We start from the raw sequence: 25,633 nt of genomic DNA, 5'->3' as shown, positions 1-25,633 counted from the left end.
CCGACGACAGAGCAATCGTGCGGGGTGGGAGGAGCCCCAGCTGCATACTTCGCCGTTCTTAGTAGCTTGGGACAAGTCTTCTAGGGCTATCGCGTTTTTTTAACATTTAAATTTATAATAAAATTTATGATGGTGCATACGCCATTGTGAGTGCGTGCAAATCATCATCTCGCATAAATAACGAACTAAGATTTCATCTATTTATATAATAATATTTAGGTTTTTTTTAAATGCATTAATGCAGTTTTTCTTGTTATTAAAATCGATGTCATGGTCCTAAGAAGAAATTTTCGTATGTCGTATAGTTTCAGACTTTTCCATACTGACCGATATAAATGGGCCACCCTGTCTACTTACCAAATTTGAATCAAATCCGTCCAGCCGTTTTGGCGTGAAGGAGTAACCAAAATACAGACACACATACAAACTTTCGCATTTATAATAGTAACAAGATACTGCTTCTACGCCCCAGTTACATATACACATAAATTTTTACTCATAACGTCATACTTTCCCGAGGTCAGAAAGCGGCTTGTTTCCTTGAATTATTGCCCCATTCCTTCTACTTAGACTCTTTCACACCGTCTAAGACCTTTTCAGCTCACGTCGCACAAACTTCAACTCTAACTCGAGTTACTCAGATTTGAAGATTTATTTGGCTAAATTTACGGCAATTTAATAACCGCACTACCTTTTGTGGTGTTCTAATTAATTACCTTCTTAGATTTAATCTTTGTTCGGCTTTTTGCTTCAAATGAAAGGTTAAAAGTGAAGCGGTCAATAAAAGAATGAATCAATCATTGGTCTTTGGGAACTCGTTTATTTTTGGCGCTTACCTTTTCAAATGGTTTTTGTTGGAAAAGCAAAATTTGTTTGATGCGAAAAAGGAAATCAGCAATTTGCATTGAAATACTGTGTTGAATTAAGTTTAAGTTTAAGTTTAAGTTTAAGGTACGAGCATATATCCATATCTGCGCTCATAAGTTTAAGGTTAATTTAATAATAGAATTATTGCAGTGCCCTTACAGGGTTTGATTCAGTAGTTTGTATTGTTTCAAAACAAATAAATGAGTTTGAATTTGAGTCTAATATTCTTAATAGAAATATAAGTACCTGAATAATCAATTACTTACTCATGAAATTCAGTAGGTAGCGTTGTTTTTCATACGTACATATTTGCAGAAACTTGGTGTTTTTAAAAAAAAAAACAAATATCGATGCTAAAATTTTTACATAAATATAACTAGGTAATCTAATAGAAATCTTCATTATTCGTGATTAACATAGGCTACCAAGTTCCCGCGGGATGTATTTCGCCCATAAAAATCTATGATGTAAATAAAAATAAAAGGGAATTTGCTCACCTGAAATGAAATTTCACCTAAAAAGTATGAAATAACGAATTTAACACCAAAAACCTGTTTTCCTTATAAAATCTCGAATTCTGGTTAACTACGAACTTCAACAGTCGTAACCCATTACTGGGAATTTTTGAACTGGTCACGATTTAATAATGGATCCCGATTGTTGAAATTTAAGTTAGGTTCTTAACACAGTTCTAGACTTCTACTGGAGATTTTTACGGCACTCGGGCTTTTTAATTCCTTTTACAATATATATTTTTGTTTTTGTTGGTATTCATTATTCTCTATCGAACATAACGTAACGAAAACTTGGCATAACCCTAGTTTTAAATATGATCCCACTTAAATAAGCTACTGGGCAGGACTAAACCATATTCGTACTCGTACCGATAATGGAAACTATCGATCTATGTTTATATTATGTACAAAGTGTGCTTATAAGTTAGGCTAGGTTTAAATTTTCCACCGGTTCGGAAACAGATTTACAATGTAATGTAATAACTTGTCTTACATCGCAAGATTAGACAATCTCATCTTCTATATGCGGGTCAAATGTTGCAAGTTAAATTTGACACACTTCCAGTGGTCGGATTGATTTGAAAGGCAACTTTATGTACTTAAATCTGGTGTACAATAATCTTGCAGTGACTCCTCAATAGTAAGGAAATAAAGTTTAGGTGACAAAGCAAGTACAACTAACAAAAAGTAGAGTCAGCAAAAAAGCATGTTTATTTTTTTTGTTGTCCCGGGTTTGATTCCCGGCCGGGGCAGATATTTTTATGAATAATACGAATGTTTGTTCTGGGGTCTTGGTTTCCCACAAACGACTTTTTGGTTGGTTGGTAACCGACATTTTATGTCCTGTCTGGGTCTCAGAGGCTCAGGTACTAATTTGCAATAGCAAATCGACTTAGGTACTTGCCCGTGTTGCTTCGGTAACTTACACCGGCCGTTGTGATTTACATTAGGTACTAACTAGGATCCCAAACCTACACTCCTCATATGTACCTCCCCTCAATCAACGTGTAATCGCATGTCTGGGGAGTTCTCAGTGCTTATGTACTTATGTCATAAAGCAAAAAGCACTGGAGATGCCTTTGAAATATATAAAATGAAAATAATTTCATCTCGGCCTATGCACCTCCCATTGCAGGGCACAAGCCTCCTGTTAGAATGAGTAGACTTGGGTCCAAGTTCCTACGGGGGCCCAGTGTGGATTGGGAATTTCATGCACGCCATTGAATTTGCAAGCGTGTGCAGATTTTCTCGCGTTATTAACCTTCACCGTGTCGCCCTTCGTAAATTCGCAATTTAATTTTTCGAATGTTGGCATATCGTCCTTAAAAATTTGAGAACATTCCTCTGTTTTTTGTATTCTTATAATACATGCATTTTGTATGCTTGATATAAACTAAATAGTTAATTTTTATGAGTTTATGTATTTTAAATTATTTCTTTCTAGCATTTGTCTTGCTGCTTTTACCATTTTCGAACACTATTTGTTGGACCCTAACTGATTTCTCCTCTCATCAACTCAAAGGTCGACTGGTTAAGAAACCCAAAAGTGTGCCTTGTAAATCGTGTTTTAATATTTGTCGATTGTATTACTTTCTTTTTTGTACAATAAAGGGTTTAGGTACTTACATTGTCATTCAATGCCTGTCGTATTTTGGCAGAGGAAAAGCGCTTTGCCACCTCCTGTAATTAATACTGTGAGTTGTAACAACGTCTTGTTTGTAGTTGTGCAGTAATACATGCTGAGGTCTGGCTTGAATAAAGCATCACTGTAACTCTGGTGATTGTTGGGGTGCCGTTCAATCGTCAATCGTCATACAAACTTTTAGCATAATTTCATTTTACTACGTTTCTAAATTCATAATATTCATTTAGCATAAAAACGGATTTCATATTTTTACCGAGCATAAGCTTTAAATAATATAACATTCATTAGTCATAACAACAATTGCCATAATGCCTATATTAATCGATCAAATTGTCTAATCAAATTTATTGACATTTTTTTTCTTTTTAATTTTAAATTGACATTGTTAGTTTCAAAAGCTTTATATAATTTATTAATTTTCTTATTTTAATTCAACGATGACATGGATATTTTACACTCATTTAATATAATTTATTGAAGCACGATTGTTTTTAAAAAAATTGCATGTCGAGCTGTCGGCTGAATACTGTGACTGTAATTTAATTAGGTACTTAAGATCTTGTAAACGCTTTCTAAACGTATTCTAGCAAATAAAGATTTACTTACTTACTTAAATAATTTCATTTGAATATTCGGTTATTCAATATAATGATCAAAATCTATAACAACATTTATAATAATGATTAGACGGTATAACATCATGTATCATATTTTTACCAAGCGATTTTTTTGATCGCATATATATATTTGGCTGGTGCCAAATGCTAAAAAACATTTCATTTGTGCGAGCGAGCGAAGCGAGCGAGCAAGACGGTTCGTAGCAGAAGCGACTCGGATAGGTTAGGTTCAGAAGGCTTCGATGTTAGGTTTTTTTATAGCAGTCCAGATAATATAATATTGCTGTTGCAGTTTTGCCGACAAAAACGAACTGCCATTAGGATGGATATGGATTTGGCTCGTGCCAAATGCAAAAAAAAACATTTGTATTGTACGAGCGAGCGAAGCGAGCGAGCAAGACGGTTCGGAGCATTTCGATGTTAGGTTTTTTTTTTTATAGCAGCTCGGATAATATTGCTGTTATCATTGTTGTTTGCATTATCCTCGATGTTTGTATAAAAATTGTTTATTATGAACTTTGATTATTATGCTTCATGATTATTATGCAGTACCTTAAATATGGACAAGACAATTATGCGAATTGATAATATGATTTGAGAAATTCGGCAATTTGTTTATATGCATATTGTTTTTATACGAGCTCAATATTTCGACAGATTTAAATTCTGATATTTGTGTTATGAGAAATGAAAATTCAGAAATCGTTGTTATGACGAACATTACACACCCGATTGTTGTATTACCTTGCGTAGTCATGATGATACAGGTAAATTAGATCTAGCTTAGTGCTTTGTAATCCTTATTATCCGGCTCAGGCCTGAAATATGTCCGTTTTCTTAAAATGTATTTTTCCAAAATGTCTGCTTTTCCATAATAAAAAATAAAAATTATTCATTTCAGACCACATATTGGATAGGGATCCTTATTGTCCATAACATTGTTTTGTTAGTAACAAAATAATCTTATATAACTATGTTAGTAACTAAACTTAAATGGAGAGAGGACCAGTACCTGGTAAGGCCACTGTCCCACCTCTCAGCCACGGCGGTCAGGAGACTGACGCGGCTGTGGAGCACCCTGCCACAGAATCAATAATAGTACTACGTACAGAAGTTGCACTCCTTTGTTCTTGAAGAAAGCCGCCGTTTAAATAGCCTACAGTGCTGCCTTTTGTTCCGGATACACCTACCTCGCCAACTCGAGTGTAAGGGTTATCACTTTGTCAGAAAATTAAAATAAAATAATACAACTAAACGTTTAGAAATGTTATTTATTAAGCGACTTCAAAAAACTTCTTTTGGTAGTGCACAAAAAAGATAACTTCGAGTTCTTTCTTTTGTTTATTTCGACATTCGTCCACGCAACAGTGACCCTGCGCCGTGTCGCAGCACAAGGCTTCCGCAGAGTAGTGTGGAAGCCGTCCACATGCGAGCGCATCCGCGAACATTCCTGATGCGCTGCAATGTCTCGGCAGCCGCAACAGAACCCTGAACGCATCACTGTACTGGACGCGCAGAGCGATAATGTCAGCACGTCTTTTGCATAATGTCAGCTTCTTCTAATGTCTGTCTCCAAGAATGACAGTTTTCGTATAATGTCCCTTTGCAGAAAGAGCTTAGGTACATACTCCCAATATGTCTGCAATCATGAACATGCAAAATTTCTCCGCAACAACAGTTATCCGGTACAATATCATTTTATATTAAATTTGTCTAGACTGGCTTATTGAACTAGACAAGATTAAATTAGTCATTTGCAACTTTGAACGCCTTTTACTTCCCGGTATTTTCACATCCAAATCCCACGTTCCATGCGTTTTCTTGAGCCTACTATTTTCCAACAACACACTTCCTCCTGAGTCCGGGGGATTCTCCCCGTCTCCGTCCAGACAGATATACTCGCGACGAAGATTCATGGCGAAGGGTGCACTCGTTGGTACTATGAGGAACGTAGCTCTATGTGCTGGCGGAAGCGACAGTTAATGGTGTTATCATTAGTAAAACAATAAGGTGGAGGTAAGGTATATTTTTGGTTACATATTTGAATAACGAAAGTTAAAATACCTACGGGTAAAATGTCGATGTTCAAAATATCGAAAATTAAAATATCGACTTTACCTAAATGTCGAAAATTAAAATAACGAAAGTTTATATTGTCATTGGTTAGCTAACCTACGTCCAATATATGGAAAATATATTTATCTACAAATTGACATCGAAAGATATAAATATCGAAGTCCAAAATATCGAAGTACAGAGTATCGAATATCTTATGTATGAACTATCATGTGTTACCAAAAATATTTGGTTCGGCTAGGTCAGAACTGTGACCACAACAACGCACGAGCCGAGCGAGCGAAGCGAGCGTGCCGTGGCAGCGGCCGGCGAGTGCTAAAAATGACTGGATTATGTAAAATAAATGCTATTAAGAGAAAGGAGCAATAAATAAAGCAGATTTGTATGTACGATATTTTAATTTTCGACATTCAAATATGTTGACATTTACAACTTACATATATTTGGCTATCGATATTTTTACTCATTCGAAATTTTAATCTATCGACATTTCAATCTTAGACATTTTGTTACAACTTTCGATATTGTGATACAATCGATAATTTAATTTTCGATATTTTGATCATCGACATTTTAACCGTAGGTATTTTAATTTTCGTTATTAAAATATGTAACCATATTTTTGTATTTTTGATCATGCTTGTTTTTTTAAAATTACCAGCTCTAAGAGTAGATTAAATGCCATAGTTGCGATAAAAATATCAAGTTTATAGTCCTTTATTACTTTTATTAACTATCTAGCAATTTTTCTCTAGGTTCCTTCAGGAAGCAACTATTTAGCAACAATATTTTTTATATATCCCATAAACTCGGGTCATCTGATCACCACCACCACCCATAGACACCACACCAGCAACACGAGGAGTATCACAGGTGCGTTGCCAGCCCTTTGAAAGATTATTGAGTAAAGCAAACGAATTTGCAGGTTAATCCACTAGAGTTTTACACAAGTAAAATTTCTATTTTCTCATTCTTAGCAGTTTAGCAAATTGTATAGTTACCAGGTGCTTCTGAGCGTAACAATACAAGCGCCACAAAATTAAAATCTTATTCACTTAGACAAAGCCAATTTTATCACAAAGCGTACTTATTTAAAATGGCCGTCGTTTAAAAAAATATTCATTATATTCGCGGTCATTACACCTGCTTAATAACTGAGCAAAAGGCCCTTTGTAGCTGTCTTTGCTGGCTTTGGATTATTCTGGTTTGGATTAATAAATAGGTTTTGCTTTGAAATTACGTAATTACTTTATACGAGTACACTAGAATTAATCATCCGAGTTTTATAAGATTAGCTTCCCTCGGGAACTGTGCATTTTTCCGGGATAAAAAGTAGCCTATGTCACTCTCTGGCTCATAAACTATCTCTATGCCAAAAATCGCGTCGATCCGTCGCTCCGTTTCGACGTGAAAGACGGACAAACATACAAATACACACACTTTCGCATTTATAATGTTAATATGGATTATTATAGGATATACGAGTAACCTAAACAACTAAAAGTTGGAAAACCCCCGACATCGTCACTTCAAAGTTCAGCATCTCAAAAACGGCTTAACCAATTTTGATAAAACATGTCTAAGAACCATCGCTAAAAACCCTGCTTTCAAATGAAAAAACCACATTCCAATCGGTTCACCCGTTTAAGAGCTACGGTGCCACAGACAGACACAGAGCCACATAGCGGTGAAACTTATTACGAATAACAGCCATCTTTTTGCGTCGGATGTTAAAAATAGAATACGATAAAGTAAGGAGAGATATTAATGCTGCGGTCGCCATCTACTCCGCCTCGGCAGAAACGTACACAACACAACCACCACAACAACAACAGTAAGTAAAAACCGTGTTATTTTCCTCATCAGTTTTGTAGACTAACGAGCCCTGTTGGTCCCAATACGCCTATCAATAACCCTGCCGAATGTTCGCTCTAATCTGCGAGTAACAGATCGGAATCAATTTTGATTCGGCTCACGTTCGCGGAAACCGAGTCGTTCTGGTTTATTTCTTTCCATGCTTGGAGGAACTATTTAAATAATCTATAATCTAAGCCGGTGGGTGGAAAAATTTGAAAAAATTCAGGACTGTAATACATATATCAAACTTTTAAGGAAAACTATAACGGCTAAGTTTGCTTGAGGATTGTTAGTAGTTTTACTCTTAAATAGCAGCCTAAGGTATAAATATACCTAAACTTGGAAGATTCCGTATAATATAATACTCTTGGCCGGTTTTTTTCATTTCGAGGTACGGAGCCCTAAAAACATTAAAAATGCGTCAATTATTTTGACAAACCTCAGATACATTAATCCCACAAATCTAATATTCCTTTATTTGCATAAGCCGAATCGCATCAAATATGGAAAAACATTTACAGATCCAAGCGGTAAAGTCTCGGTCTCATTTTGCCCTAAAAGGAATTGACGTCACGAATCATTAGGCATATCAACTGTCTCTCGTGCTTTATGCTGTTCGTATTATGTTTTGCGAATAATGAGATAAAAGGAAGGATTCGTAAATTTTCGGAGCGAAACGCCCGCAAAATAGGACGGAGATATTGCAAAATGCGTTAAATGAACACGATTTACGAATTGTAATTTTTTGTTTAATGTTTGTATCGTTGATTTTTGTTGAGCTGAAAGCCTAGTTGGTATAAATGCTGAATATGAAGCTGGAGGTTCTACGTTCAATACCTAGTTACACTGATAAAGTTCAGTTGTGCTCAAATTATTGAAAATAATTATTTGGTGCAAAGGCTGATGAGTATAATTTACATGAATATACAATACAATACAATGACTTTTTATTGCACATAACAATAGTGAAGTACGAGTACAGGTAGTACAGTCGAGTTCATAAATATGTGAGCAAAATTTTGATCAAAAGTATCTGAACAAGACTCTATTAATGGCGTAGAAACGTGTTCAGATATTTTTTATCAATTTTTTGCTCACAAGTCTATGAACTTTACTGTACAATAGGCTAGATATAAAATCAAATAACTGGTCGGTTCTGGCTGTAAATGAAGCTACATTTTAGGTGTTTATGTCGATGAAAACTTAAACTGGCATGTAGATTTTCTCTGTGGCAAACTCAGTAGTTTCATTTTTGCTCTGAAGCGCTTAAAAACATTTCTTCTTTACAAGCGTATCATGCATTTTTCAAATCACACATTCTCTATGGATTGGCGGTATGGGGTAGTTGTACTGAAGACCATCGGCTGTTTAAGAGATGTGTGCGTATTTTAAATGGCATACAGTCCAACCGAGAGCCCTGCAGAGCCTCTTTAAAAAACTAGGTTTGCCCGCTCTTCCAGCACTGTAAATTATAGAGCTCTGGCAAACTAGTTATTCGAAATGCAAATAAATTTCCTCTCAAAAAATAATTTTAATAGCGACAGACTTAATTTGAGGTTTGCTTACGATGTCCGGGCCCCTACTGCTACGACAGCAGTCTACCAGCGCAGTGCTACTTACGTGGCTATATTAAAGCCTCCGCAAGTTTTAAAACTAAGTTCTTATTTTATTCTTCCGAAAATTTGGCTTTCTAGTAGAAACTAGCCATCGAACATAGGGCTCTCCCATGACCGTTTTAGTTGTTTTTTTTTATTCGACTGGATGGCAAACGAGCAAGTGGGTCTCCTGATGGTAAGAGATCACCACCGCCCATAGACACACACACCAGGGGGATTGCAGATGCGTTGCCAACCTAGACGCCTATGATGGGATACCTCAAGTGCCAGTTCGTATATGAGAACTAGCCAAGTCCAACCTTAGGCTTCATATTATCCTAAGTTATAAGAAGAAATGATATCAAAGTTGTTATAAAATATTTTATATTGACATAAATAAATTTCAGGACTGACCATTGGACTTGGCACCTTGGCACTTGGGACCCATTCAAATCTCACTTCTTTTGTCGTTAAAGACAACAATCAAGGTATATATCATAATATTTTTAATGGGATATTCTATTTTATTAAATATTTTACAAGCTATAACAGTATCGCGCGAGAAACATATTAATTTAAGTAATTTAAAAACTCATTCTCTATGCGCTACGTGTTTAAAAGCCTTAAACTAATTAAATATTATGGATTATTTTACCTTTGTTATATTTAGATTTTATATACTCAAGTTCTAAATTAATTAATATTTTAAAAAAAGACTCATGAGGGTTTATTAGTAGGTGAAATATCGCTAGTTTGCGAACTTATGATGCAAGTACCTGGGCGATCGAGCTTGCTCGGGCTAAAACTCGATAATAAGCTTTATCCCAGAGATCAAGACCAAGCTAGATCGATTTTTCACCCCCGAAAACCCCCACATACCAAATTGCATCGAAATCGTTTGAACCGTTTCCGAGATACCCCAAGTATGACAACAAGAACAAGAATTTGCTTGTTTAAAGGTATTAGATATTTTATTGAAGGAATGAATAAATAAACTAAACTTATCCCTCTGGAACTGTCCCGTGTGTTTATTTATTTAATTATAGACAGAGGGTGATAGACCGTGTTCAATCATGAGACAAACTTACTAATTGGTCTATTCAAGGACTTGCCTAACATGTTGTTTATATGGACACATTGCCCCAAATGGCCAATATGGGGACCATCAAGGGTCGTGAAGCTGTAAATCAGCTGTGTCCTGGTTAACAGCCAAATGGCACTGTTAAATCGTGGAGTTCCGGTCCTTGTGGATATTATCGTAACATATGTCTTCTAAGTCCATGGAGAGATGTCCTGGAAGTGATGTAATCAGAATATTTTCAAATAGTGGGGGTTTCTATTATGGTCGAAAATTTCTCATGACAATTTCATAATGTTCAAAGTTTGTACACCTTTACAAATCACTCTAGTCTCGTGTCGTATGTCAGATGTTGCTAAAATATTATTTAAGAAGTCAGTTTTTGGTTGGAAAATGATGATTGGTGTTATTTTATTTCTAAACGTATCACAGATGTCACAGAGATCAAAGTTTAAAAAAAGTGATTATTTGACAGTCTATTTGTTTTCGCGCAAAGAAAAATTGTAAAAAACTAGTGTCAAAAAGCAAAAATAAACGGATTTAAGATCTTCTGTGTATTTTGAATGTTTTACGTAGAAGAATAAAAAAATTGGTTAGTAATGTATGAATTCTGTAAGAATTTGGAAAAATTCGTTTTTAGTGCACCTCTATCATTCTCAAGGAATATTTTTGTAATGGCCATATTTATCTGGGGGCACGGCAAAATAAAAACAAAGGCACGGCCGTACCAACACATACAACACATTAGGTGCAAAGATATGAAGGTTTTGGCTGAAAATCAGCGCTATAGTAGGCAGCATATACTTACTGCAGCATAATGCTGAGTCAATTCCTTTTCGACATCATCAAATGTTTTTATTTTCTGTAAATTAGGTATTATTTTAAGTTCGATGTCGAAATAAAGTTATGTCTATGTCTATGTCTATGTCTACCATACTTTTCTCGATTTATTTTACGCTAAAGTGATTATCCAAGCACATTTGTTCAAAACTAGCCAAAATTTACAGCAAGACGCGTAAAAATCCATGGATAGGTAGGTATCATCTGAAATCCGAGAAAATCCTCATCCGACCTCCGAATTCGCAAATATTCGGTACATTTACCACTCGTTTCGGATCCCCAGTAATGTTCCTTTACATTTCGTCGCGCTTCCTTCTCAAATGGGGGGAAATATGAGGGGTTGCGATTTATGGAAAGTTACGTAAGGTGTAAAGTGCTTTAAGAAGATATCATTTCACAAACGAGCGCTAAACCTTATTAGTTAAAATGTTTACACTTAGGCTTCGTGAAAAAGACAAAATATACAGGGTGGAATTTTTAACGTGATACAAAACTTGCGTTTCAAACTCAGTTAATGCTGGAAAATATAATAGAAGTAAGTTATAACTCATTTTTGTTGTGTAATAAAATTGTCGTATGATTAGATTAGATCAGATTATTTGTTCAGTCAGTATAAAATTACATCATAGTTTGTACATATCAAAGTTACGAGCATTTATACTGAAATTGTTAAGAATACACAAAAGATTAAATTGAAAAACAATTGAATGTCACAAAATGTTTAAATTGAATAAAATAATAAAAAGCAATAAACCAATTAAAATTCAAAACAGGTTCTCATAAAATAAAAATAAAATTACAATAATGTCAGGGGATCGTCCAATTAAAATTCATAAAATAATTTGAAAAATAAAAATGGCAAGTAAAAACTGAAAATAATAATCAATATTGAAAATAGTCAGAAGTCAAAAACAAAAATAAAAATGTAAAATAACAATGAAATATTAAAAAGTAAAACTATGAAATTTGCGGTTTCTTTTGAGTTCGTGATTTACTTTCAACAAATAGAAGTCGTTTAAAAATAGCCACGTGACACGAAATGTACCCTTACGTCATTGGTCAAAATTTGTCCTTGTTGTTTGGTGGATAACGTCCAAGGTAAGGTGACCCGTGGCTATTGTAGCTGGGGGGATATTGTATCTGAGCCGTCTGATGGTGTCCTTACGACGCCATGTTCGCCATGTGAGTGTTGTTTGAAGACAGTCTTCTGGCGAACACAACGTAAAATGGCCGAGAAGAACATGGTGTCGTAAGGATGCCATCAGACGGCTCAGATACAACATTTTTCTACTCAATACGGCACAATACACACACATAGATATGACAGGTGATCATGACCTTTTTTTCTATAATAGTGTTTTGCAAACTGGTTCATCCACGGAATCACGCATGAACGAACGAACGGTGATGTTTTTTATAAAACAGTGTTATAATCATCACAGGATTGAGTATGAAATTCGCAAGATTATATGTTTCTAGTAGGTACAGTCACCAGTTCCAATATCTGATGCACAAAGCGTGCAAAAATATCTGATACGACTCTATTTCTAGGGCCGGAAGGACATGTCAGATATTTTTGCACGCTCCTCTGGGGCAGATATAAATGCAGGTGACTGTACATAACAAGAAGGCTGATTTAAGTAAGTCAAATTCTGTGTTTTTTTAAACTTATTCGTGTCTTTCTAAGCTTACATTTTAATTAATCAGGAAAACATCGTGAGGAAACCTGTACCAATTCAATGGTGTGTGTGAGTTCCCAATCCGCATTGGGCTCGCGTGAGAACTACTGCCCAAGCTCTCTAATTCTGAGTGGAGGCCTGTGCCCAGCTATTGAACGTGTAACTAGGCTGGGATGACGAGAATTTTAATTAATAATTTTCTAGATTATACAAAGCATTTAAGCATTTTATTCATTCATTCATTTTAAGTGCAGGACACGAAAAAACACAGTAACAATTTCAAAACGCTCTCCTGAAAAAAAAGGCACAGGCAAAGGAAAGTTTAAGACAAGTTTAACAATTTAAAATCTAAATAAAGTATCCGGCAATATATTAATTAACCCTGTCTGAATAGAGCTCTTAAAGCGGGTACACGACAGCCACGGAGATATAAATAAGGACAGGCCTAGGCGAACACCCTGCGCGTGCAAAAACACTTCGAGGGCTGAGAGATCCGTGGAAAGCAAAAACAAATAGACATAGACATAGACATAACTTTATTTCGACATCGAACTTAAAATAATACATATCATCATCATCATCCCAGCCTATATACGTCCCACTGCTGGGCACAGGCCTCCTCTCAGAACAAGAGGGCTTGGGCCATAGTTCCCACGCGGGCCCAGTGCGGATTGGGAACTTCACACGCACCATTGAATTGCTTCGCAGGTTTGTGCAGGTTTCCTCACGATGTTTTCCTTCACCGCAAAGCTCGTGGTAAAATTTCAAATGTAATTCCGCACATGAATTCCGAAAAACTCAGAGGTGCGAGCCGGGGTTTGAACCCACGACCCTCTGTTTGAGAGGCGATAGGTCAAACCACTAGGCCACCACGGCTTTTTTTTTAAATAATACATAATTTACAGAAAATAAAAACATTTGATGATGTCGAAAAGGAATTGACTCAGCATTATGCTGCAGTAAGTATATGCTGCCTACTACAGCGCTGATTTTCAGCCAACACCTTCATATCTTTGCACCTAATGTGTTGGACCGGAATCAGCACAAATGAGTGTGTGTCGGAAAAGTGTACAATAAATAGGTAATAACCAATTAACAAATACATCGTAACATGTACAGGGCATCATAAAATCATCGAATCTGCAACAATTATTTAATAAATAACTAGGCTTTACCTGGCTTCGTACGCGTAAACAAGTCTAGCAGTTCAATTTAAATTCCGGGATTCTGCAAAAAAACCCCGTGGGAATTTCCACAATAGAATTCGTTGCTTTCACTAACGTTGCATACAAATACTAGCGGTTGAAATTTAAGCTTTTATCCCGATCCTCTTGAGAAAAAAAAAAAAAAAAACTCAAATGATTTATTCAGTAAATAGGCCGCAATGGGCACTTTTACACGTCATTTTTTTAAACTACCAGCGCTTTCGGAAAGACCATCATTGCCAAGAAGAATGCGCCGCAAGAAACTTGGCAGAAAGTCATTTTTTCATAATAATATAATTACAAATAAAATACTTAAAAACTATATTATACAATTAAAGAAAAAAAATACAAAAAATAATAATAATAAAAATACAGGGATGTATGGGGTCCCTTAGTTACAATACTAAACTAACTATATCTAAACTATATCTACGTTCAGTGGAAGTGTAGAATGCTTCCACCGTCATAAATTTTAAAATAATAATAACAATAATTTAGTTCTGAAATATACATTTCAGGTCAAGTAACCATTAAGCTTTTGGATTTAAGAAAGAAAGAAAAGAAGAATAAGAAGAATAAGATAAGATTTTTTTAAGATTTGAGATTTCGAAGGCAAGTTCACGTCTGCCGCCCCCAAAGTTAGCTCACACGCACTCATGTCATGCTCTGAAAGCAGAGCGGTACCGAGGGCATGGTATTGCTTCCGTTCCCATCCGAAAATTTAAAGATACGACTAAAAAGTAGCCTATAGCCTCCTGAGTCCTGACTTTTTTTAACAAACGTACATTACGACTAACAATTTTCGACCAGTCAATAGAGACCCGGTTAAAAAACGTTTAGACGTTTGGATTTAGATCCAACTACATATTTTACCTCGTTTTCCCGCTCTGCTCTGTAAAAAGGTTCGTTTAGTTTATTTATTCATTCAATATAAGATTACATTATAATTTACATAAATGTCAGTTATGTATAAGAATTTATATTGAAATCGTCAAAGGTGTAAATAAGATTAATAATAATATAAAAATAAATTTCCAATCATGTCATGATGCGAAAAAAAACAATTAAAATAAGACTGGTTCTCCTCTAGGGATCGTCATACATAATAAAAAAGTCAAAGATAAAAATGAATACAATAACTAACTAACAATTAAAATGTCAAAAATAAAGTCAAAGTCAAAGTCAAAATAACTTTATTCAATTTAGGCCATAACAAGCACTTATGAATGTCAAAAAAAAATCTACCACCGGTTCGGAAAAACCTCCGTTGAGAAGAATCCGGCAAGAAACTCAACGAGGTATATTTTTTTTTAAAACAGATTTACAATATTATTAAATGATATGTATATGTCGGCGGCCGATCGTAAAATCCGCCAGATCACGAAATTCCTAGGCATATCGTGAAACGCCGCCATTTCATGATATGCCTAAACGTTGGCCAGGCATATCACGATGTGCCTGAGAAATAATACGGCAGATCGATTAGAGCAACGCATTCGTCGATATTCCTAGCTCTATACCGGGCACATCGTAAAATAGTTTCTTATTTGGCCACTGGTGGCGCTGCGTATGCAATGGCGGCCGTGACCAGCTGACCGGCCGTGTTTGTTTAGCGCGTGAAAAATGTCGGCGTCGCAACAAAATGATATTTAAACCGAAAATAGTGATTGAATTCAAAATAGAAGTGCAAAAGAAGCTTTTGAACATCAGCTCCGTTCTTTTTATGTGAATCAAACGGATTCTGTGCACAATGTGAAAAAACCATGGACGTCTGCCCGTATTTTAGAGGTTAGTATTTTGTTGATAAATAAAGTATTCACTAGTTGGTATTTATTTATATAGAAAAATTTAGGTACGACGAGCGAAGCGAGGAGTGGTTAGTATTAGTTGTGATCACGACGCACGAGCCGAGCGAGCGAAGCGAGCGTGCCGCGGCAGCGGCCGGCGAAGTGCCAGAACCGATATGGCGGCGTTTCATGATACGCCTAGGAATTTCATGATCTGCCTAAACTGGCCAAATCATGAAATGGCGGCGCTTCATGATATGCCTAGGAATTTCATGATCTGCCTAAACGTCACTAGGCAAATCGCTAAACGGTGAGTTTTGAACGATATGGCGGATGTCCCTTAGCCAATTCATGAAATGGCGGCATTTCACGATATGCCTAGGAATTTCGTGATCTGGCGGATTTTACGATCGGCCGCCGACATATACATCACAAGTATTTAACACAACTTTATTTTTAACACAGTAGACACAGTAAAATAAGATATAATTTAAACAATAAAATACATAATTTTAAATTCGGAATTAAATTAAAATGTCAAATCTATAAATACATTTACTGACTGTTCTGAGACTATGACTGTGATGTTCCTCAATATTTATTTTATTTATTTATATAACCCAACACGCCTGCCCTGTTTTTGCACGCAAAGAAAGGAGTGTGTTATTTGGTATGTGCGGTCTCCGGTAAACAGCCTTGATTGATGGAGGCATTGTCCTGGATTGATTGAGGTCTCTGATACATCCGGTTATTAATTATTGGTTGACATTGATATGGATTGCATAGTCAGCGTGAAAGATAGGCTTGTTTATACAAAGTAAAAACAGTGGATGGAATAAGTGGGGTTACAAAAAGAAGCCATTTGTTTTTAGAGAGTACAAAAGTCATTAACTTGATCTGCAGGTCTACCGGCCACAAGCAAACGATCAACACTTCGACGGTGTTCTGCAGCGTGTTTTATGTAACATCTGTATATATTAAAACAATCCGAATTCATTGAACATTTTTAAGGTACAACCCAACACAAGTTTAAAAGTATTGCGAGGGAATTTAGTTTACAACAGATGAGTATTTATATAAAAAAGGCGACCTTAAAAAAAACTTTAAATAAAGGTTAAAAAAGCGGCCATTCGCGCACGGAGGGCTCCGTATCATCTATACAACATTCATTAGACATTAGCAAAAAACGGCCCAAAAAAATCACGTTTGTGGTATGGGAGTCCACCTTAAATATTTATTTTATTCTGTCTTTAGTAATTGTTGTTATAGCCGCCACAGTTATACATAATCTGTGAAAATTTCAACTGTCTAACTATCACGGTTCATGAGATACAGCCTGGTGACAGCGAAGTCTTAGTAATAGGGTTTCCGTTTCTAGCCTTTGGGTACGGAACCCTAAAAGGAAGAAACTAGTCTCTTACAAATACCTAGTCGTACAAACCTTTATTTAGCTTTCAACGTTCTGTAATCTTGCAACCAAAAAAATCAATGGTGTGTGTGAACTTCCCATTCCTCACTGGGCTCACGTGGGCACTACAGCCCAAGCCCTCTAAATTCGAGAGGCTGGTGCGCAACAGTAAGACGTATAGACCGGAGTTGATGATATACTAGTACTTTTTGAATTTCAGAGCACAATATTTGCCCCATACATCTCCACAGTGACGTGGTGTAAATATAACATTTCATCAACTTGTATTGAGGAAAATAGAGCGTACTTTTAGGGTTCCGTATCCAAAGGGTGCCAACGGGACCCTATTACTGAGACTCCGCTGTCTGTCTGTCTGTCACAGGGCTCTATCTCTGGAGCCGTAATAACTAGACACTTTAAATTTTCTCAGATTATGTTCCACTGAATACTAAAAATTAAATAAAGTTATAAATTAAACGGGTCGTCAGTTATACAAGAAACGTATTTTTTAAGCGTTTTTTGGTGGCTAGGCGTTGTTATTCATTGCTAAGCGAACAAGATGACGACTGACAGTTGCTAGGGGCTTGTTGATTCGTTTTGACGAGTATATTGGTAACCAGGGGCAAAAAGTACTGTCAGCAAAAAAGCTTTTATTTTTTATTACTGAACTGTTTTTAAAACATTATACGGAGGTAGTAGGTACGGAACCCTTCATGTATGAGTACGACTTGCACTTGACTGATTTTATCTTTTCAATAGCACCGAATATGGCTCTTGAGTGTTTGAGTGTGAATAAAATTTGAATGCCTTGTTACCTAGAACTAAGTGAAAAATTAAGTTTCTATTACAAGCTTTTATTCAGTTTCACCTGTCTGTCTGTCTGTAATCAAATCTTGCAAGTTAAATTTGACCAACTTTCAGTAGTCAGATTGACTTGAAATTTGGAATACTTATGTAAATCGCGTGACAATACAATAATCTAGTAGTGACAACATGGTAGTCCAGCCAGGATCGTCTCCACAGGATGGAACTCTTTAACGGTTAATAGCATCGACTTGAAATTTGGTATGCAAATGTAGTTTGGGTGACAATGCAAGTACTATCAACAAAAAGTACAGTCAGCAAAAAAAGCTTGTTAAAAATAAAAAAAATCACAAAACTTTTTTTTAGTTTTTCAGCCTATCAGTAGATAAGTGAACATATGCCGCAACCCAGAGAGTAAAATAGCTCATGCTGGTTAATAGTATCTATGTGTGAACTCACTTTTTTTATACAATATAGGCTTGCGTGTGGCGACAATCCCGCCTGATGGAAAGCGAGGATGAGGCCTACGATGGAGCATGCTTGCTTAGTAAATGCTCATTCACCCTGGACTTGAAAGGCCAAATTGTAGTGTTCAGGGAACACAGTCGCAGGCAAGGAATTCCACTCTTTGCTGTGCGGTTGATGAAGGAAGAGCTAAAACGCTTTGTGCGGATTTTGAGAATACTGACAACGCAACGCAATTACTTAGTATGTACTTAAATGCTTTGGAGTTATGTCAACTCTAACGTGGTCGTCGTTGGTTGAGAAAGTGAACATTCACAAGGACTTTCTTGTGATAATAATGGTCGTTTCGCTTGACTTACAGACAACGGTACTGGCGTTCGATATTAGCAACAAAGAGGACAGCCCACTCTCTTATTAGTACTCTTAGGCGCTTTTACGACACCCCTACCCTTGGCTCAAGATGGGTCTATCCTATTCTATAACCAGGTATCCCACGGATTATTAAAACTACCCCCCATTTCAAATAATTTATGGAATCAGGCGTTACTTTGCGGAGGTCCATATCAATGAGTGAAAAGAATTTCTTTGGTCACCCGCGACCTTATGATAGCTAACTCTAACATCTGGTAGCGGTTATGTTGCTCTGAAGATGAGCTCTGGTTAAGTTCGAAACGCGTCAGTGTAGTGTGGTGGTGATGATGATGGGTTTGTGTGATTTGTGTGTGTTCTTACAGTGTGGAGGTGGAGGAACTGCATGAACACGCATATCTTGCATAAACTTAGCTTCATAAGGTCGCGGGTGAGCAAAGAATTTTTTTCAGTTGATTTCCCACATTTTCATTAAGTTTAAGGGGCTGTTTCACCATCCATTGTTTTGTGTTAACTGCCGGTTAAATGTGATGCTGTCTATATTTGTTTTGTTTGGAGACGGCGCATCACATTTAACCGTCAGTTAACACTAATCAATGGATGGTGAAACAGCCCCTAAGAGTAAATAGCAGCCTAAGGTATAAAATATACCTAAACTTGAAATATTCCGTACAAAATACGAAATCCTTCGAAAAATATTACTTATTTTTTTCGTAATGGCTACGGAACCCTATTTCGGGCGTGACCGACACGCTCTTGGCCGGTTTTTCTTTATAATATTGCAGTATTTAAAAGCCTCAATATGTCGTGAAAAATTTGATTAAATCAATAAATTTCTTCTTTGATATGCGTTTGACTTTAAAAACCTACCTGTTATTCCATTTCCCACAAGCATTCCCTGTTAGCTGCTACTTTCACTTCAAAACAAGTTCCAATCAACTTCCCATATCTACATGTTTTTCACCAATCATCAATTTATATGTATATGCACTGATACACTTCACTCACATGTTCACTAAAGTTACGTGCGTCGCGATGGGCGGGCGGCGTGAACCGGCCTGGTGAAGGGCGCGAGAGCGACTGAGGCTTGGCTACAAGGGAGCAGCGTCACCACCTCAATTTTTCTGATGCCGCTAGAATTTTTGATCATGAAACTACTATGAGACTTACTCATCCTATACTAATCCTATTCCTAGCGGATAATATTATAAATGCGAAAGTTAGAGTAGAGAGTTGTGAGTACCTAGTATGTGTGTGTGTGTGTGTGTGTGTGTGTGTGTGTGTGTGGAGTCTTGTAATTTGGCACTGATATTTATATATACATATATTATTTATAATAGAACAAGAGGGCTTGGGCTATAGTTCCCACGCGGGCCCAGTGCGGATTGGGAACTTCACACGCACCATTGAATTGCTCCGCAGGTTTGTGCAGGTTTCCTCGCGATGTTTTCCTTCTCCCAATCCCAATCCGCACTGGGCCCGCGTGGGAACTATAGCCCAAGCCCTCTTGTTCTGAGAGGAGGCCTGTGCCCAGCAGTGGGACGTATATAGGCTGGGATGATGATGATGATGATGATTTATAATGCAGTATACTTAAAGTTAGCAATTTGGTAAAATCCCGGATTTTCCATACAAGTACTGGATCTATTGAATTACGCGTGCGAAGCCGCGGGTAAACTCTAGGAGTGAAATAAACCCTAACAGACGTCTTAAAACGAGTTAAGCTCGACATGTTTCGGGCTAATTCGTAGTCCTTCCTCCCGGAGCGCACGCCACGGCGGCTAATACATGTCGAATATGTCGAGCTAAACTGATTGAAGATCATCCGGATTTATTTTACTGCTAGTCATTTGCTAAAGACTTGCCAATAGATGAGATATTTATTTCAAAGTAGTCGTTACCCGCGACTTCGTCCGCGCAGAACTCGTATAACGCTATCCCGCAATGCAATTTTCCGGGATACAAAATTATCCTATATGTCCTTTTCCGGGACTTAAACTATGAATACCGAATTTCATCTAAATTGGTTCAGTGGTTTAGACGTGATGAAGTAACAATCAATCAAACAAACAAGATTTACAAACTTTCGCATTTAATCTTAGTGGGGTGGCATTATGGGCAGGTTCGCCCGGATTGCTACCACCATCTTGCTCGCTAATCCTGCCGTGAAGCAGCAGTGCTTGCACTGTTGTGTTTCGGCGTGGAGAGTAAGACAGCCGGTGAAACTACTGGCACTTGAGGTATCTCATCTTAGGCCTCTAGGCTGGCAACGCATATGCAATCCCCCTGATGTTGCAGGTGTCTATGAGCGGTGGTGATCTCTTTCCATCAGGAGACTCAGTTGCTCGTTTGCCATCCAGTCGAATAAAAAAAAAGTTTATCATCTCAACCTCCTGCAGGGTACAGGCATCCTCTCAGAATTAGCTTGGGCCATATAGTTCCCACGCGTGCCCTGTGCTGTTTAGGAACTTCACACACATCACTCGCAGATTCATCTAGATTTTAAATGATATATTGAATCAGGCGTTACTTTGCGGAGGTCCATATCAAAGAGCTGAAACAATTAACATAATTGAGCTCTAGTTCAATTCGAAACGCGTCAGTGTAGTGTGGTGGTGATAGATGGGTTTGTGTGATTTGTGTGTGTTCTTACAGTGTGGAGGTGGAGAAACTGCATAAACACACGTTTCTTGCATAAACGGTCGCGGGTGAGCAAAGTAATTCTTTCATTTCATCCAGATTATCGTTTTTTTTTCGGCAAGCACAGCGTAGGACGTCCACCAACGAGATGGACGGATGACCTGGTTAAAGTCGCGGGTTCACGGTGGATGCAAGCCGCTTCCAACCGAGGCAACTGGAGGTCTATGGGGGAGGCCTATGTCCAACAGTGGACGTCCTGTGGCTGATACGATGATGATGATGATGATCCAGATTTTATCACGATCACGATATTTTCCATCGCCGTAAAACTCGCGGAAAATTTCAAATGTAATTGTCACACATAAATTTTGAAAAACCCTGAAGTGCAAGCCCTGGTTTGAACCCCCGATTCTCTGCTTGGGCGACCACAAAACACTACGCCACCGCGGCTTTTGATCGAAAAACGTGTATGAAAAATATGAATATTTGTTCTCAAGTCCCGGGTGTAATATGTATTTAACCTCCTGGGGTTAAAAGTCATAATACTAGTTCATATTTTTTTTTTATAATAAAAATTAATTTATTGAATAATTTACAGCACAAGATAATAAAAGTAATTTTTGTAATTTTTTTGTATCAAGTAATTTTTAAAGTTGTACAATTATGACTTTACATACATAAAAAAGAACTAACCAAAGATAACTTAACTAACTGTAACAATGAAAATTATAAAAAGAATACCTCGTCTAAAAGATCTGCCTGTGGCAGGGTTCCCATGACGCTGGCCGCATTACCCCTTTGGATCGCAAGTGAGATCCGTTGGGATAAGTACGCGCCAGCTCTTCATATTGTTAGCAATAGAATTTATATCTTTTGAAAAAAGGAATAAAGTGTCATTTTCTCTGTATCATTCAAATGAACAAAAAAATAAATTCAACTTTATCTATGAGACGTTAAGATTTAAATTTCGATGTTAATTTTTGTTGTATGGTGGGTCGCAGGTATTCGTACTTTGGTTCAAGGTTTTTTAAATGCTGTTGTTCTATTATTACTAATTAAATATCTTTAGCATTTCAAATATTATTTACAGAATAAAACGTTCTCGCAATACTAAACATCCTCTAGAGTTCTGAAGATACCTTTAATTTGAATTTTCGGTACATAAAGGGATTCAAATGAAAGTGGAGTGGTCATTAGGAATCTTACTTTGGAGGTGAACGGGACACAGCTTCAGTGTTTTATGTAGATTCAACATTTTAATTGTAAATTTGGTGCCATAGAGCTAATGGTAGGAGCGGTTATTAAAAATGAGTTGCTCTAAATGAAATAAATTATAATGGCTTTAAGATTAAGGGTTCGCTTTTATTGAGGCCGAGCGGAGGAGTGAAGAATCAAACAATTCCAGTAGTTGGGCATTTCTATCTACCGTTGTACCCTGAGTTTATCTCTCCGATATCAACAAAATTTGAAAGGTAGACTTACACATTTTTCTTAATAATTTTCGTAACAAAACGGACACATCCATACAATATTAATAAATATCATAAGAACTTGTAAAAAACATAATGATTTACTCTCGGATGCAGATATGTTTTGCATGAATTTAAATCTTCACTGGTACTTGGATTTTTTCATACCTACTTGAAATAATAATATAGGTACGATTAAATAAAACTTAAATAAAAACTAGTTACAAAACGCACCTATTATAAATTTAAACTGTTACCTACTTTAATTGTTTGTTTTGTCAATTCGCTTCAAAATTTGTTTTGCATTCCTATTACTTGTAACGTACGCTCGCTCCAGCAACAAAAAATGTTATTTCTTTATAAGTGGAAAATGTTTTGGCTTATGTATCATCTAAATTAATTTATATTCAACTGTGTCAGATATGCTGTTTGTTTCCTAAATAAATAAATATTTGGGGACAGATCTGGAGACCCTGTTTTTCCAGCTCGGAATCATGGACTGAGTCTACCTTCCTCAGGGTACGACGGTACTTAGATAGAAATGCCCAGTTAAAATAATTTCTCGTACGTCTCCCCTTTTAGTGTTTTAATACGAGTACTAGAAAAAGATATATAATAATATACTCTACTTTTATGCTTGTCATTACCGTATATCACTTTTTTTTATCGAACAGCTAAAAAACGAGCAGCCGGGTCTCCTGATAAGTGATCACCGCCGCCCATGGACACCTACAGCATTATTAGGGCTGCAGGTGCTTTGCCGGCCTTGTATTAGGCGATACACTCGCCTTTTGAATGTACCCAAATCATAGCTAGATGGAAAAACCCCAGCAGCGAGTCCATTCCATACTTTACACGTGCGAGAGAGAAAGGAACGTTTAAAGCGCACGGTGGAAGAGCACCAATCAACGAGATGGTGCTGGTGAAAACCAACGTTATGCTGAGTGCTACGGTGATGGCTTAGCAGCTGGGATGAGATCAAAGAGTTCGTCGGAACACTCCCCATTGTAGATCTTATAAAAAAAACCGGCCAAGAGCGTGTCGGACACGCCCGAAATAGGGTTCCTTAGCTATTACGAAAAAATTAAGTAATATTTTTCTAAGGATTTCGCATTTTGTACGGAATATTCCAGGTTTAGGTATATTTTATACCTTAGGCTGCTATTTACTCTTAAACTACTAATAATTCTCAAGGAAACTTAACAGTTATAGTTTTCCTTGTAAGTTTGATATACTTACTACCATCCTGAATTTTTTCAAATTTTTCCATCCACCGGTTTAGATTTTAGAGGGGGGGACGCTCGATTTTAATGAAAATTTGCACTTTAAAGTGGAATATTTTAAAAAGATAGATAGATAGATAGAATCATTTATTCATATATAACCAATTACAATTTACACAATACAATAAATGTAATAAGAGATCACTGAATCGAAAAATCGTTTTGGCAACCCGCTATTTGTTTTAAAATACCTATCCAACAATACCCCACACTACAAGATAGGATAAGAAAAAAAAATCACCCCCACTATACGTCTATGAGACTCTAAAAAAAATTGTTTTTGAATTTTGCATTTTACCATTTTTTCGGCATAGTTAACATATATATATTTGTGCAAAATTACAGCTTTCTAGCATTGATAGTCCCTGATAAAAGCCGCGGACGGACAGACAGACAGACATGGCGAAACTATAAGGGTTCCGTTTTTTGCCATTTTGACTACGGAAACCTAAAAAGGAAAAGAATCAAGTTTCCCAGAAAGTATTGGACGCATCCGTAACTCAACTTATGTTGTGGGTGTCCATGGGCGGCGGTGATTGCTGTCTAATGTCTATCAGGTGTCCCCACTGCTCATTTTTACGCTATCATATAAAAAAATACAAACAAGCTTTGATAAAGGGTTCGGTCCCTTGACCCGACTTTTACTAAATAGCATTATGAGTTTAACACGCCATTATCGGCGTCCTTAAGGATTACGTCATTAATCCCTGCAAATAACGAACGAAATCACAAATTACTGGTCGGGTTAAGCTTGTAATTAAGTTTAATCCAATTATTTGGATACAGAGTAGGCTATAGTTTTTTTTTTTGGTTGGATAAATAATAATTTATTGAATAATTTGTAGTACAAAATAACAATAGAAACAATAACTAAACTAACTAACTATGGCTCAGGGACCCAAAGAGGGTCTTGGCCTCCGAAACGAGAGCATGCCATCTGTCCCGATCGTGCGCAGCCTCTTGCCAGTCGTCGACTTGCACACAATAACTAAAACTAAACCTTAATTAAAAAAGAGAGGTGGGCCTCTTGGCATGGTGCCCATCACGCAGTCAGCATTCCCGCGCTGAACTGCGATTGCGATTCTTTGCGCGAGAAAGCTGCGGCCCGAGGGTTGCCTGTCTTAACCTATTGCTGAGCTCCCTGTGTACTCCAGCGCACCCTAACCACAAGTACCTAGAGTCTCGACGCCGAAAGCAAAGAAATGATATTGGGCGCCGAGACAGGTATATTTTGTGACCTTGAGGCGTTCCCGGGCGTCTGCCGCCGCCCCCGCACGTTTGTTAGTTGTTGTTAGGTAGGACGCCGCCAGGGTGTCTGTACAGGTAGCGTCCCACACCAGCGCACGGCCAGTCTTCCAGGGTATCGACGACATTCCGTCAGGGCGCTTGCCATCGCTCCGCACAATCTGGGGCTCCAGAGCAGCGGGAACGTTG

At 37.2% G+C, this 25,633-nt stretch overlaps 1 protein-coding gene across 3 annotated transcripts in view; it reads right to left on the bottom strand.

Moving 5' to 3' along the window:
* LOC141429480 (dopamine D2-like receptor) overlaps positions 1 to 19,860 on the bottom strand; it is a 211,972-nt gene extending 192,112 nt beyond the window's left edge. For all 3 annotated transcript variants that reach the window (XM_074089790.1, XM_074089789.1, XM_074089791.1), the window contains exon 1: positions 19,678 to 19,860. The gene's annotated coding sequence lies outside the window, so the exon portion shown is untranslated. The remainder of the gene's footprint in view (positions 1 to 19,677) is intronic.
* Positions 19,861 to 25,633: the final 5,773 nt, after the last annotated feature.

This window comes from Choristoneura fumiferana, chromosome 7, assembly GCF_025370935.1.
Source record: "Choristoneura fumiferana chromosome 7, NRCan_CFum_1, whole genome shotgun sequence".
NCBI lineage: Eukaryota > Metazoa > Arthropoda > Insecta > Lepidoptera > Tortricidae > Choristoneura > Choristoneura fumiferana.
This window is presented reverse-complemented; position numbering and strand designations above follow the sequence as displayed.